The following is a 17,685-nucleotide window of genomic DNA, read 5'->3' as shown; positions in this document are numbered from 1 at the left end:
AAAAATAATACGAGTTAAAGATACATTTGGTGTAAAAACATTATTTTAAAAGGTGACAAGTGTTCCGTGAAATGGTAACGTACGATTGCAAACGTTTCTTAATATTTTTGAAATATTATGAGAAATCAAATATTATTTTACACAATCCACATTCTTGGATGGTAGTGCCTGGTACTGGTAACTCTGAGTACTAGCACTACTTAGTATTATTGATTTTCAGATTGAAGGGTGAGTGAGCCGGATTACAGGAACAAGGGATAGAACTTCTTAGTTCCCAGGGTGGTGGCGCATTAGTGATGTAACTAACGGTTTAGTGGATTAGGTTTAGTAGATTTAGGTTTAGCGGATATATATTTCTTAAAAAACATTAGATCAACATACAAGCAAAAAATAAATGCACGTTTATAGTTTTCCGTGAAGTAATTTTTTTGAAAATCTGATCACGATAAATAAATTCGTGTAGGTCGTAGGTTACTTTCGATGTCAACACGTTAAGCACTTTATGGAAAAATGGTTCTTGAATCGTACAACAAGGTAAAAAACAAGTACAGACTTGTTTTTTTAATGGCGTCTGATTGATACTTTGGTTTTGATTTTAAGGAAGTTTACACGTATCATTTCGTAATTTATGGTGCATACGAATTATAATGATTTATAAATCGAGCGAAAAAATCATTAAAGTGTCAGCGAATTATTTATATATACTGTTATTTACCTATAATATACTCGTATTTCGGGTTGACAGAGTTGTAGAACTGAATTTAGCATAGGTTTCTAATTATATAAGACCTTAGCTTATATAATAATCCTTATCTACTGGTATAATAAATGCGTAAGTTAGTTTGTTTATTTGTCTGTTTGTTTGTTACGCTTTCACGACTTAAATAGTTTTTGTTGATATCATCCCTCGTGATGTGCATAGTAAGCTCTGCGAAAGGCCGTATGTGATTTTGTGTGGAGATTAAGTCAGTCAGACTGCCTCGTTGATCTCTGATATATATAAGGCCACTCGTACGAGCGTACTCCTTCCTAAAAGGCCGGCAACACACCTACAACCCCCCTGGTGTTGCAGATATCCATGGGCGGTAGTAATCACTTTCCATCAGGTGAGCCTCCTGGTCGTTTGCCCCCTATAAGATAAAAAAAAAATAAGTGGACCTGTGTTTGCACACACACCTGTGCCCTATAATATGTCCTAAGTACTTGACAATGTACACTTGGTGTGTACTTGCAATCTCATATAGAATTTTCATAGTTGACTCGCATATTTGCTCGTAAAATAAAGAAAAGGAAATATGAGCATATACAATAATATTATCAACGTATGCAATTATATATAAAAATGAAACTTCTAGAAATTCCGGCGTTTAAATAACTTTCATATCGAAATATGTATCATAAATTTGAAGGCCGAATAAAATTGTTTAAATTTAATCGAACAATTTTAAGGTACAGCGTTTTCCTTACCTACATATTAAGGAAAACTTATAAAAATATCGTGCAAATTTACTACATAAAGATATAATTAAGTTTTACTTTATATTATATGATACTATATTTCGAAAGTGTAAGAATTCGTAGAAAAACAATATTTCCTTGATTCTCTTGCACGTATTATATATATTTTATATAAAAAAAATGTGCCATAAATACTCAAGAGGCAATAAAGAAAAGATAAAAAAAAATTATGTACATATGTAGTACGTACAAATACAATCATACGTGCGTAGTTTATTAAACAACACCAATTACAGCGGACACAGACGCTAAACGAACCTGTTCTACATCTTGAGAGTGCTATTGATCTCATATTGATGAATACTTCGAATATTTATAAAATATTTGTTGTATGTAAGTAATTGGTTTGTCTCATGATAAAGATTACAAATATTTTTATTATGTACAATTCGTTTTAATGACGAAATTAACTTTATGATATATGTAACTAGCTGCCCAGACTTTGTACGGGTAAAATTCATACAAAGTTACACGGACTATATCAATTATCATATCCTATTTCATATTTATGCACACCCGTCTGGGTAGGTACCACCCACTCATCATATATTCTACCGCTAAACAACAGTTCTCAGTATTGTTGTGTTCCGGTTTGAACGGTGAGTGAGTCAGTATAACTACAGACAAGAGGTACAAAACATTAGTTCCCAAGGTTGGTGGCGCATTGGCGATATAAGGAATGGTTAACATTTCTTACAGCTCCATTGTCTATGGGCGGTGGTGACCACTTACCATCAGGTGGCCCATATGCTCGTCCGCTAACCTATGCCATAATAAAAAAAATAAATTAAATTTAAAAAAAATCCTTTCTTAGTGAGCGTTTACTTCGCGAAAAGAGCAACCATACTTAATTACGAATTAATTCAGTCAGGAGTCAGTGTTATAAAGAAGGTAAATCATTTTTATAATTCATTGTTTTGATTCAATTAAACAATAACGTTTTTTTCATATTTTGTTAGTACATCTTGTATTGCAATTATAAGTGTTGGTTTTGAACGGAATTCGGCTCTATGACCACCAATGTTAATTGATACGACATCAATATCACTTCAATCAAAAGCACTAACGCTATTCTAAGTAAATATAAAACTAATATATAAAAATTTCATTTATAAAAATCAAATATGGACCTATTTAAAACCTAATAGAACCCTATTAAATTCTTAATTCCATTATTTTATCTTATTTGAATGATCTAGTTATTATGAAGTATATCTGACCAATAGTTCCTTTTTCTTTACCGACAAATCGAGGTGGGTCTATGGTTCAAATGCTGTTCTTATAGATCAAGGTTTATACCCTATACTAGCTAAACTTTTATGTCAGGTGAATGTATAAAAATACCATAAAGGTTCTTTGTCATTTAAAAAAATAACTCTTTAATATACAATTACAATAAAAAATTGTACATACATAAGTAATTCTTAATTACGCCGAAAAACTTCTAAAGATGATTTTCAAATAAATATTTCCTATTCAATATTATGTATATCAAAGTACTATCACGTTAATTTATGTTTATTATTCATCTCGAGCTCATTGAAGGAAAACATTGTACTGAAATCTTCTTATCAGAAGAAATTCAAATGTACAGATATACGAGCTGGATTTGCTCAGCTTGGGTTAGCTAAACTAAGCGCTTCTTCACAGCAGAGTAAGCTTTTGTCTACATTCACAGATAGTTTCTTTATTTTACTAATAAGAATAAAACAATAGGAACTCAATCTTAGCTGTAGAAATTTACGGCCTTGTACTCGTATATTGATTATTTTCCATCGTAACTGAATATTGAATTTCATTAAAACATACAAACTTTAACTTAAATCTTAATATTGTATGATGGAATAAATTAGATAAATTAAACTACAGAAGATAAATAAAGGGCAATAAGTTAAAAAATAAAAACATCTTTTAAGTTAAATGTCAAATAACATCAGTAAAAAATATCAAGTCTAGACACTGGATTCACTTGGCCTTGGTCACTCGATTCCTTTCTCACCCCAAAAGTCGTCGTACAAGTTGGTTTCCGGTCGGATGAATACTTCAATGAACCAACCAACTGAGTTGTCTATAACATATTTATCGCTATTTTTTATTATAAAATCATTTAAGCTGTTTGTAACATTATTGACTGAATTACTTTTTTTAAATCTAATATCAATAAGATCCTGATATATAAATAAGATCCTGATTTATAAAAAAATCTACAACGGTTTCTAAATACACCAAGTCATGAAACATAAATTAATGATACAGTTTTTTTTGTTTCGTAATTGAAATTAGTAGTTTATATTAAACGTTGATATAATTTAGAAACAGCGTCAAATGTCAGTTTAGTTGAGCTAAATCGTGACGCCTCCAGTGACTAGACGATTATCTACTAGATAAACGCGTAAACAACTCCGACTACCTCACCTGATTCTATTTACCTTACTGTCATTACTGAACACTGTTATAGTTAATACTTATATTTTTAATTAAGTACTAATCTTAACGCAATGACCTAGTGGTTCAAAATCAAAGAATGCACGTTCGAAACTGCTGCAACAAACTCCTCTGAAATGTCAAATACACTGGATGTTTTGTATTTATATTTTTGTTTTGTATTTATAATTTGTGTTTATATTTTATTTCCTGTTCGGATGAAAGAAAATTTTGCGAGGATCATTTAACAAATGCAGTTTGAATTTGTTGGATGAAATTCTACGATATGTGTATTTACCAACCCCCATTGGCGCACTCTCTTGAGAAATTTACAAGCTACTTACGTATCCTATGAAAAAACATTATTATTCCTATATTAGAGTAAGACGAAACATTGTTCTAGACTTTTATGATTAGTAAGCATTCATCCAAATTAATCAATATATTTTTATTAAGACATTTTTAGTATAAATAAAATGTAAGAGTAAAAATATTCATAAACATACTTAGATACATTAAATGTTTTAAGTTTAAAAGTAATAAATAGCAATTATGTTTCATTCCCATAGAATCGCTTATAGATTCGTTTGAAACAATTATCTTATAGAACATTTAATCTATGGTCTGCATTACGAACGTCTACAGCAGACGCTTACGCAATTTGTAATTAAAAACATAAAGTAATCTTGATAGAACCTTGTTTATTTGTTTCTGCTACTTAGAACAGTTTCTGTGGGGCGTGGCTCATTAAAATTACATCAGTGATCTTACAACCAATTAAATAAACAATTTCCTGCAATAAATCAATCATAGACTATATGAAACACACACAAAAATTTATGTTTACATATTATATTATAAATACATATCCTATAATTATAAAATCTTATTTTTTTCTCTCAAACGATTAACATTTTCATATAAAGCATTGTGCATATAATACATACTCTAGATATTTTATCACACCGTTTGACTTATTGCGAATTAACTTCAAACGAATTTACACTAAAGGTCGAACCTAGCCCACTAAACACTATAATGTTCACATAGAGCTGGATAATAAAGCTTATAAAAGGTGGGTCGCAGGAAATTTAACATTTTAAGCTATAAACTAAATTAGGACTGGACGTAAATATTTTATGAGTAAAGATATTTTTCATATATATCATATTCGATATTCGAAACAGCGACTTTGTAACCTTTGTCTTTCGATTTGACTAGACCATAATATTATTGCTATACTATAAATATAAAACATTAATACAAAGAACAGGACACTGGCACAAAAATATATTTTCCTGCCATTCTGTTTAGAAGAGTTATTTTCGAAACTTAAAAAAAAAATGTAAATATACATATATTAGTACTAAAACACGATTGTTTTTATTTTCTTTAGAGTTATATTGGTTTGTAAATGCTAAAACAAATAGAATTAAGTTATCAGTTAATATAATTTTGACATCGTATTCCTTACCGATTTCGGGCTTTTTACGTAATCGTAAGCGAAATATTTTATAATAAATTATTGTTAAAGAAAATGAATTTTATTATAATTAAATTATTTATAAGTATAATATAATACTATAAAAATATAAAAAACTAATTCGTAATAAAAAAAAATGTTTTTGATTTGATTTTTAGCACTATTTCTTTATTGACCCTAGTTACCTAATAAAGTAAAAATGAAAAAGAGTTAATCATTTGTTGTTAAATATTAAAAGAATTTGGAAGTTAATTCTCGAAGTTAAAACCCAATATTCTTCCATCGCGCAGTACAACATGTCTTTACGTTAATAAATAATATAATCATTTATAAATGAAAAGTAACAAATCTAACTTCGTTCTTATTCAATATTAATTATCTATATAATATTCGCAACATTCTATCAATATAATATATAGAAACTGTAGTAATAAATTCTGCAGACCGAAGTTATTTTATAAAATTTCATTACATTTAGTTCAAATCTCAAAACTGCAATATTAGAGTATAATAATCTAGAACGTACTTTAATATTCGGCTGGAAGATAAGACTTCAAACATCTACAACTGTCTAAATCTTGGTTTAATCTCATAGATTAAGTCACTATGAACATGTGTTTTATAATCTTCAGTGTTATTTAGCTTCAATGTTTAATAGTACCGCGCCGTTAAATTAAATAAGTAAATGGATTTTCTATCAAGTGTTGGTTTATTTTTTGGCAAATAATCGTCATCATCAGCCCGCATCCACTGCTGAATAGGCCTCTCCAAATGCACGCCACTGTGGTATTTCTTTCTTTCTTCCAAATAATATTTTTATCTATTATATAACGGTACATTCATTCATTCATATATTAGTACACAAATTAACAATGATATGAAAAATAAAGTGTTTTTTAATAGTAACATAACTAAATGGAATTAGTTAACAAAGTACAATTACAATCTTAATCCAACAAATCAATGCGACATCAGTGCGTTTATATTTAATAGATAAATAAATATATGAATTTCAGTGTTCAGACCCAGTAAAAGTATTCTGTAAGAAAAACTCAAAACTCATCGCAGAACACAAGCGTCAAATCAGAAAGTTTTATGCGATACTAACTTGAATAATTATAAAATTTACAAGATACACGTATCAAAACAGCGTATCACCGTAAATCTGTTGTCAATATTTCACGAGTGAGATACGAAGTGAATTCTTACAGAAAAACACCGAAGCGCTCTTCTCTATAAATCATACGTTTAAAGTTTTCAATCTAAATGATTGAAGCTGAAAATAAAATAAATTAAAATAGAAACTTAATATAATGTTCAATAAACATTCAAATACAAATTAATGTATTTCGTCTAATGAATCAATTTATCCATATAGTTGCATATCAAACGGCCTATTAATGCTAGCCCTTAATACAAAAGGAATATAATTATTCATATTCAGCATTAGTTCAACAACTTGAACAGTGGGTGGTCAGAAGGCAACGAATTCTATAAATTCCATTACAATAAATCTATATGACTAAAAATTATTAACATCGGTTCAGATGTCATTATCAATAATACTATCAATATTGATATCGGATATGGTATTACATCGAATGTAGAACGAGGATTTGCAGGTTAATAAACGGAACGTTCGAGCAAACGGATATTTTAATATTAAATACTTATAAATAATTCAAAATTAATTTTACATATTGTTTTAATTAACAAAAATCTATTTCAATAAGTTATTCTTGAATATTATCAGAAAGTAAAGCGAACAGATAATGAATATATACAAAAATGTTTGTACAGTACGCAGAGGACGCGTTAAAAAGTAATTGGCACACTGATGAGGATTTGTGTTCTTTTGATATTTGATTTTAATATTAGTCCACGACGCAGCTCTAATGCGCGATATTGGACACATATGGTAGTTTTTAACTATTATACTGGCTTCACCGCAGAGTGCAATTAACAAAAATTACGCACATGAATATTCAATTATCTCAATCTCTAATTATACTAGTCCTAGAGAAGATGAATCTTAATGTTCTCTCCATGTAAGGACTTTGCCTATAAGACGGCTTACGAAAGTAACTATTTAGTGTGAATCCGCCGGATATGCACCAGCATTGCAAGTTAATGCTCTAACTTAACTTGAAATTAAATATATTACTTGATACAGTGATTATCCTTATTTATCTTAAATTTTACACTCTTCATCATTAGCTATACAGACTTTGAGTTGATAAGTATACCACTTTCATAATTACTATTTAAATAGCTACTCTAATTTAAAGTTTTGAGAGGCATAAATTACAAATTCATAATAAAGAATTATAAAAAATTCTAGTAATAACATTATTGATCAAATTTTTGGAACTACTCTCCGTTCTCATTCCCAATTTCAATTCAATTTCATTAACTACTTTCGTTTTTATGCTCATATATAAAATTCATTGAGAACGGCTGCGCGTTGCGTGTTGTAAATCACCTTTATAGCTCCATTCACACAACGTTTTATATATTTTTTTGCTCACATAAATGCATATATAGCGGATTATTATATGCAGCTTTGCTAACAGTTTTGCCTGGAAAACGCTAGATACAATATAATATAAAATTTATGGATTCGTGGATTTTAAAACATTCCTTTTCCATGAATGTAAATTTAATATGGTTATTTTTATAATGAAACGATGTATATAATATAACTTGTGATAATAAAGCGGTTTGGATCAGCTGTAAATATTCTGTTTTTATTATTTGTTAAATAAGTTTTATTAAGCTGTAGTTCTCATTTAACCTTTATGTTATTCACGTTTCAACTATTTTAAATAATAAAAGTTTTGAATTTAAATAAAAACTAACTTTAGTCCAAATATTATGCTATTTCTTTTCAACGGAACTTAAAAAAGTAAACGGACAGACTTCGCGCGGATTTTTATTATACATAGCGAAATTAATTTATTAAGTACAATAAAATTCTGAAAACCTTTCACGACTTCTTGTAAACTGATTGACATAAATAAAACAATTCCCTTTTAGTTTTAAGCGTAATACTTAAACGGTAAACTTACCTACCATTACTTTATCATACTTATAAATAATAACTTTAGTTAAATATGTGACGTATTAAAATCATGGATAGACTTTTTGCTTCTTTACCTATTTATAAGCTTTAAAAACCTACAAAGCCCACTGGTTAAGATAACATGAATCTTAATTGAAGTTTGCGGGATCGAACCCGGGCAAGCACGATGCGTGCATTGAGAGAAAGTGCCCATATGGTGAATAAAATTCTAAGCTCTATACCTTCAAGAGAAATAGAGGCCTTTGCGCAGCAGTGCGAGATTTACAGATTGTTACTTTAAGCTTACTGGAATGGGTTATCTCTATGTTAACATTTTTTAACAGAGACATCTTTCAAGTAAAGGTACATAAACAGAAGTAATATATATCAACACAAATTAAGCACAAAATTGCAGCGGTGCTTGCCTAGGTTTGAACCCGTAACCATCGGTTAAGATACACACATTCTAACCACTGGACCGTCTCGGCACGTTTAGTATTGTAATCGATAATGTTTTATATTATAATTAAGTTATACACTTTGATAATGTAGATAATTATTATATTTCAATTATTCAGAATTGGTTATAGTGAAACCTTTTTGGTTTCAAATCATAAATATCACAAGTTTTACTGAAAATAAATTCGATTGTGTTAAAAGACTTAAAAGCCGAAGCGCCTTCACGCTTATTTAAGCCTTCAAAGTAGATAAAATTTAACAATTAACGTCTATGCAATAGGAAATACATGTTACGCTTCAAATATCAAGTTTACTGCGTACATGCACATAAGTTCCTAATGAAAGAACTCCATGTTTCCTCTAAATAAATGCTCGACCTGCCTCTTACTATTGCAAATTTTCATGCATTATTGCTATGCACTTTGGCAACTATGGCATTACAATTTTCGACCCTTACAATAACATCTACAATCATTCATTTCAAATAGTAAAGCGAAATAGAACTTTAATATTGAGCCATAAGGTTCATAATTCGTATAAAAAGGAACAGAAAGTACTAGTCATTGTTCTTGCTTCGATTTAAAGCGTATGCGTGCATAGTCTTTTTGATTTTTCGGTCTATTTACTTCGTAGTAATTAATCAGCTTTACGTGTTAAAAAACATTTCAGCTGCATTGTAAATTATATGTTATTTGAATGTGTGAAAGAGACTATATATTATTATTTCATGTAATCAAATTATCTTTATTTATATTAATCATATTAAGCAAGTTTATTAAATTACATCAAGATTACAATAAAAGGCCCGAGTTTGTTAACATTTTTGTATGTGTTATTATTTTTTCGGAGCTTATCTTGTGTAAATCTTGTATTAATGTGTTAATTCTTGTAATTAATAACTGATAAGTTTATGATACATAATGATAATGTCCTAGAACTGACGGCCAAAGCAGCCATTCTCGACGAAGACTAGCTAACTACGTGGGAGATCATTTTACAGTACACACTCCCTCACTATTCCCTCTCTCATAATAATTTAGAGAACAATCCTGTTTCAACCTGATTCAAATCATTTATATCTTATTTAATTATTGCACTTGTTTGAGGGCTAAGATGAGAATGACAAGCATCATATAACTTTTGCAACGTTTACAACCTGAGTCAATAAGCTAGTGGTTAATAACACTTGACAGTAACATATACTAATATTGATTAACATGTTTTCTATTCCTTATACCGTCAATGTGCCTCAAAACATGAGCGCTTATCTTACGTCCTTAGTGCCTGTTATTAAATCTGGCTTAGGTTTAAAGTTGATATCATAGTATGATATTAAGGTTATATGAGCAATGGCTCATTAATACCTTAATTTTAACAATTATAATATTATTGTACACTGCCAATTTAACATTGTCTTGTGCGAATTTTTATTTTCAGTAAAGCTCCTACAAATTTGACTGCTGCATTGGCTGTTGGCAATACTTCAACTAATTTCTACTATACCAGTGCTTAATTTGCATCAAATATAGTAAAGGTAAGCTCTAGCAGCGAAACTTTAAATTCCATGACGTTTCCTACATCTCATCTTATCATCTAACGAGGAGGATAAGGAATGAACAATGAAAAAGATTGTCTGCAACAGTTGCCGTAATTATGACTTTCATTGATGGAGAACAGGAGTTGTTTCCTTAACTCCAATACCTGGAGGATATATAAATTTCAATATTGATGACTTAAAAAATCTTCTATTTGGATCTTAGCTATCGCTATTGGAGTAAAATGAAAGTTGGACACGATGTAAATGAGCTGATAGACGTTAGAAAAACTCGTACGAGTGAATCGATTTTCTCGTACGAGTATTTAGTGTCAAAATTAATATTAACTGTTTCATATCACGTCTGGCTTCTTAGGGATACCCAAGGCTCCGATGGAAACTTCTCTCGTATATATTTCTTTGAATTTATTTTGGCACCGATTAAAAACGCTTTACTTATATTACAGTATTTTTTGTAAAATACATCACTTATATCAATTAGATTCTTAGGTCAGCTTTGTCGGATCTATTCGTCTTCCAACACTCAGTTTTCCAGTTACAATATTAGATTATAATACAAAAGGCATATGGACCGCGCGGAGCATTATAATAAAGCAAAAAAAGTGAATACAATTCCCGATTGAGCGAATGGTCGCGTCTTTTTGTTAATACGTCAAAAGTGCTATTTTTATTCATTATTCAATTGTTTTAAATTAAATAATACTATATTATATATAACATTAATTGAACTTAATTTATTTTCAATGTAAAATATATTATTATAACAATAATATATTATTATAAATGATTGCCGTCAATCTTTCATGTGATATCGTCGAGGTTACTTTTTCTCATTATATGGACATATCCTCTATACACAGATAATATACATACCATATACTTTTAAACGAATCATTGTAATAAATCACTTTATCTGTGCAGTAATTTGTAAAAGTCCAGATAATTTTGCAGGCGGAAGAACAAGAACATTGTTTCCATTATTTTTAATCAAACCGGTTCAGGAATGTAATGTAAGAAAATTTCGTAAGTTTATTAATTTTTTTTTTAATTCGAAGCTGAAAATCTAGCTAAGATTAACAACTACAGTAACGACTCTAGCTTAGAAACGTTCACAGAGGGCTATGTTTATGTTTCACTACAGATCGACCAGCATTTACACTAGTACACTTATTCAGTAACAGCCTGTAAATTTCGCACTGCTGGGCTAAGACGTACTCGCCCTTTGAGGACAAGGTTTAGAGCATATTCCACCATGCTGCTCCAATGCGGGTTGGTGGCAGAATCGTTGAAATTAGACACATGTAGGTATCCTCACGATGTTTTCCTTCACTGCCGACCACGAGACGAATTATAAACTCCAATTAACTACATGAAAAATTAAATATCGCTTCGGTAAGAGGTGTTATTTTCATATTTCCGAGATGGGATTTTCAGTTTCTTTTTACCTTATTCTTTTTCTTGTAACTCGACCGAAACGAGCAAGCGAGTAATTGTGATACCATTGATTAATGTATATTATTTCCTCACAAGCCACCTTGGATTCTTATGAGTTAAAATAAGTTTGAAAAATAAGTTTGCTGCATTAATAATTACGTTTCTTGAAATTAATCCGAACATAGTGATAGGTTAATGTAATTTAAAACAAATAAATCTTTTACAAATGTCAAATTCTTCCATACCAAAGTAAAATTGTTTCCCTGAACTACATCTCGCTGTCTATCAGTATGACTCAATAGACAAACAGCCATCAAACATATCTCATACCATTCACTAGTAATTTCGAATACCGACGGTACCGTGCACAGAGCAACGACTTCTAAAGCGTATTGAGCAAAGGATTTTTGATTGAAATAAATTTATACTTATATATTTCGAGCCACATCCGGTAAACGTTATTTACCAATTGTCATGGCGAACGGTTGAACGGTATAGAAATTGAAGCGCAGCAGCGCTATCTTGTAGCGATACATGACAAATTAGATAGTATAAATAACTCCAAGAAAGATTACATAACGTAACTACTCCAAGAAAGTCTAATAATCTCAAGCAGATACACAAACATCCATTTTATAAGGTATATTTCATTTGTTTAAAATAGCACAATTACAATTTAATGTATATCTGAAATTCTGTATCCACTGTTACATGAGTTGTTGCAGTAAATGAGTGGACCCAAAACAGACCCTATTCATTTTAATATATAATTTAATAATATCTCTATGTGAATTCGCTCGAAGTATCAAAATATATACTATCGAATTGAATAAAACAACTGAATTCGGTGCACTGCAGTGCAATCATATAACACTTCTGTCATCTTCAAATCTGTGATATCTAGAGCTTACCTGTCACGGGAATAGAATCTGCACGACTGGGCGTTGTAGGCTATAAAATAGTTTGGCATCTGAAATGTTGTGCAATATAATAATACATGCCTCAATTAGATTAGATTTCACAAATTCATAACATTTTGAATTAAACATTATTTGAATAAAGCAGCTCTTTATTGAATGATTAATGAATATCACCATAATATTCGTATGCAACATTTTAATAATGATTTGTATGTAGCTCATTGATTACTAGATGTCCTTCGTTACATAAAAAATATATCAGTAAAAAATAGCAAGTGCAGATTTAGTTTTTTTATTACGAACCCAAATGACGAGAATACAACTTACATGCATCAATATAAAAAAATGTTTATTGTGTTACATACAATCCACAGGATTAAGGAACAAAACCTAAGGATTATGTAATTAATTCACAATTTTATTATCTTTAATTTTCATCATTAAGAGAAGCAATGAAATTTTATGGTCTTTGTGGAATCAGAGCGGATCGCTAGTAAAAAATTCATTATAAAATTGCTAATAGACATGAACTATACATTTAAATTCAACTGATAAAAAAGATTATTAGTGATTAAAAATCTTTAACCTCATATTATTACAAATGTAAAATCCACACATTCGGTGAAGACTTTAAATAAAAGATCTCCAACGCACGACAATATTAAATACCCTATTCCAATTTGTCACAATGCTAATTAAATGCTCAAGTTGTTTTAAATCTACCAGTCCATTAAAGGCTCAGACTGTTTCGCTAAAGTGTCGTATGAGCGTAATCAATGTACAAGTTTTGTTTGTCTAACATTGTGTTAACGCACTTTAGCGATGTTAATCGCACTGAAATTGTATTGCCTAAACTGGTTGTACAACGGCATGCCATGGACTATCAAGAAACCTTTATTTGTATTACAAAAGTGACAAGTTGCTTAGCAGAATTCTATATGAAGTATTTGTAAATATTGTGTCCTTGCTTCAAGGAACAAGAGTAGTCGAGTAATGGACACATGCTGTTTCAAGTAAAAAAATTCTTGATCTACGATTAATTAAATGAATGTACCTACTGTGAGTAATATACCGTACACAATTTACAGACGTAGGTTATTATACTTGGAAATATCGACATTTGACTCGGTATTTTGAATTAAGTAATTTTCGGTTTTTGATTGCGGCTACCTCGATTAAAGTGCTAGGTTAATAGTCCACGCTAGCAGATTTCATGAGCAATAGTTACAGCTGTAAAATTTCAATAATGTATATTTCATTAAATTTTTTACTTTATGTCCACTTCATTGTCTTTTATTTAAGGAATGAAAAATATATTAAACAAGTGCGCAATTAACAATTTTTTACGTCAGTGCAATCGCGTGAAATCACATTAGTCATATGCAGTTAACCTTCTAGTCTAAATGATCTTAATTTCCTTCAAGTCTAAATACGCTTTGATTAATCTTGTCAGTGGGATACATTTTTGTCATTTTACTCACATAAATTGTACTGGATTATTTTACGTTTTTTCATGTTAGCTTGTTAGAGGAAGATTTTGTATATTTAATATAATTATTATTGTACATGTAAATAATAGTAAGTATGCTTTACTTCTCAAGTATTTACAAGCACATTGACGCCTCGTGTCTAACGTGAAAGTGACGTATTGGGTGGGACAGTATCGTTTTTAAGCTACGTGTCTGACTATATTTAAAAAATCCAAAATGTTTCACTATGACCAAATACGCCAACCGTATTAAAAAAGCTTTTAAAAATGTTTTTTTTTTATGTTATAGGGGGCAAACGAGCAGGAGGCTCACCTGATGGAAAATGATTACCATCGCCCATGGACATCTGCAACACCAGGAGGATTGCAGGTGCGGTTTTTTGGCGGTTAATGCGCAAACTTGCTTCTTTTTGGGGTTGAAGTGGACTAGGCCGGCGCCAGTTCGAGACATTGCTTAACGAAGACTCGATTTCAGACACAAGTTTGTTCCAGTTTTCTTCGACGTTTTCCCGAGAAATATTAGCACGGCCGGTGTATGAGGTGTCTACGGTTCTGTCGTCTGCATAGCAGTGAATGTTACTGATTCGCTACAAGTCATTGATATGCAAAAGAAACAGAGTGGGTGATAGAACGCAGCCTTGTGGAACACCAGCATTGAAGAATTTTTGGTCGGAGCATGCACCGTCGACAACGACCTTGATACTCCGATCTGCCAAAAAGCTGGTAATTCAATTGCATAATTTCCCGGGAAGCCCATAGGATGGAAGCTTCGAAAGAAGCCCTTTGTGCCACACGTGATCGAAGGCCTTCGCTATGTTCAAACTGGCTGCTAATGCCTCCCCCTTGCTCTCAACTACTTCCGCCCATCTATGAGTAAGGTAAACTAGAAGATCACCGGCTGAGCGACCTCGACGGAAACCGTACTGGCGGTCGCTAATCAGCTGGTACTCCTCTAGGTACCGCAGGAGCTGGCAGCTTATAATGGACTTCATTACCTTGAAGAACAAGGAGGTGATGGCTATAGGCCTATAGTAGGACGGGTCTGAGCGGTTGCCCTTTTTAGGGATCAGATGCACCAAAGCAGTCTTCCAGGAATTCGGGATGACGCCGAATGCAAAGAATTGCCGGAAAAGACGCGTTAAGACCGGCGCCAACTCGGGAGTACAAGTCCGTAGCACGATTGGAGGGATGCCATCTGGTCCACTCGACTTATGAATATCCAAGGAAAGAAATGCTTTACGAACTGCACTTTGCCGGAATTTAACCTCCGGCAGTATGGTATCACACCGCGGAATTGTTGGTGATGACTTTCCTCGGGCATCCAGAGTCGAGTTCGCCGCGAAGAGAGAGCCTAAAAGATCAGCTTTCTCCTTCGCGGTATGGGCCAATGACTTACCGTCCTTGTGCAGAGATGGAAAGGAAGGCTGACAGAAATTCCCTAAGACAGCTTTAGCGAGAGACCAGAACGCACGTGTTCCTGAAGGGAGACGCACCAGTCTCTCGCCAATTCTGCCAATATACTCCGTCTTCGCCTTAGCAATCACGTTTTTGAAGGACCTAGAGGCAGAGTTATATTCCTTTCTGAATGCGCTGGTCTTTACATCACGAGACGCCGATGCGTTAGCCCAGCCATGATAACGTTCCCATTTTCGGCGTGAGGCCGTTTTGCAGAAACGACCAAACCAGGGCTGGGACTTGCCACCGATGGGCACAACAGAATATGGAATAAACAGTTCCATACCCTGAAGCACCACATCGACAACAGAGTCAGCAATAACACTCGGATCATCCGGCGAGAAACAAACCTGCCCCCATGGGTAGGATGCAAAGAAGGACCGCATCCCATCCCAATCTGCTGACTTGTAGTGCCACACGCGGCGACAGCCCACGAAACGAGGTCGTGAGTACCGCGCAACCGGCACTGTACTCCGAACGAGACAGTGGTCCGACGAGCCCGAAGGGGGATCGACGATAATCTGATAGCTATCCGGATGGGAAGTCAGCAGAAGGTCCAACAGGGAAGGTGTATGATCCTCCACGTCCAGTATTCGCGTTGACGAGGTGACCAGTTGTGTCAAATTATATGCTACAGCGAAGTCGAGAACAGATCTACCCGCATGGTCGGTAGTGCGTGATTCAAGCCATTCGGCATGGTGGGCATTAAAATCGCCAAGAATTACGATTTCTGTGGATGGGATCTGCTGCAGCACGGAATCTGTAGCCATTTGGACGTGCTCGACCGGTCGGTCGGTTTCGGCATTACCGCTATGGGAACTATAAAGGCACGCGTCGATTCGCGGATGATCGTCGCAATCTACACGCAGCCAGATAATCGATAGGTCCTGCCCTTCAAGGCTGCCGAGGCGTCGAGAGTAGATATCATCTCTGACGTACACGCACACCCCAGCTCGTGGTATAAAGGAATGTTCCAATTTATACCCGGGGTAGGAAAGATAAGTCGTATCGGCAGGTGAGGATATCTGGGTCTCGGTAAGAAAGAGCAAGGCCGGCTTCGCCGTCTCAAGGTGAAAGTGAACGGCGGTCAAGTTGGAGTTGAGTCCCCTCATGTTGCAGAAGTCCACAATGAGGGTGGTAGGGGTTGCCTTATGATGCCTGCTCCGCTTGCCCCGAACAGTGGCGAGCGCAAAATTGTTCCCCCCAGAATTCGGAGGGCAGCCTGGGCATCCCTGCTCAGGTGGTGTACGTCCTGAGCATGGATGCCCAGAGAGGGATTCTCCACCGCAGTCGCTGATGGTACCTTCCTGGGGTAATGTAACCAAATTCTGCACAACCATCATGTTTGGGGGTGGGGTCGGGCCTCCGGGACTTTCACATACCAGATAAAATGCGGTAGCGTAGCTACCACTTTACACCGGTTTTAAGTGAGAGAGTGGTAATTCCCCGGGCGTGCCGGCCCATTCGGCTGCAACCCGAAGCAGATGCAGTGTGGCACTACCACTTAAAAATGAATCTTATTTTAAAACGCTTTGTTCGAAAAATAACTTTATAATCGGGCAATTTATTTTAAAAGTATCACGTTTACAAGCCCGCTCATATGGAAAAAAATAAATGCTCTGGTTACTCAAGCCTAACGCCAGCAACTGTAACATATTGTAGTAACGATTCCTATGAGAGATCTAGATTTAAAAAATCTATGGATTAGTTCGAGATATTATAATATTTATATTTCGTAAACATGGAAAGCAACAGCCTGTAAATATTCAACTACTGGGTTTATTCCACGTTGATTGCACACTTGTAGAATTTTTCTTTCACATCCTGTTTCAACTTGTTTAAAATTCACGTCATCTGCTTATTGTGTTACCGGACAATCTCAATTAA

This window comes from Vanessa tameamea, chromosome 21 (assembly GCF_037043105.1).
Source record: "Vanessa tameamea isolate UH-Manoa-2023 chromosome 21, ilVanTame1 primary haplotype, whole genome shotgun sequence".
NCBI lineage: Eukaryota > Metazoa > Arthropoda > Insecta > Lepidoptera > Nymphalidae > Vanessa > Vanessa tameamea.
The sequence above is the reverse complement of the archived record's forward strand: the minus strand, read 5'-3'. Positions refer to the sequence as shown.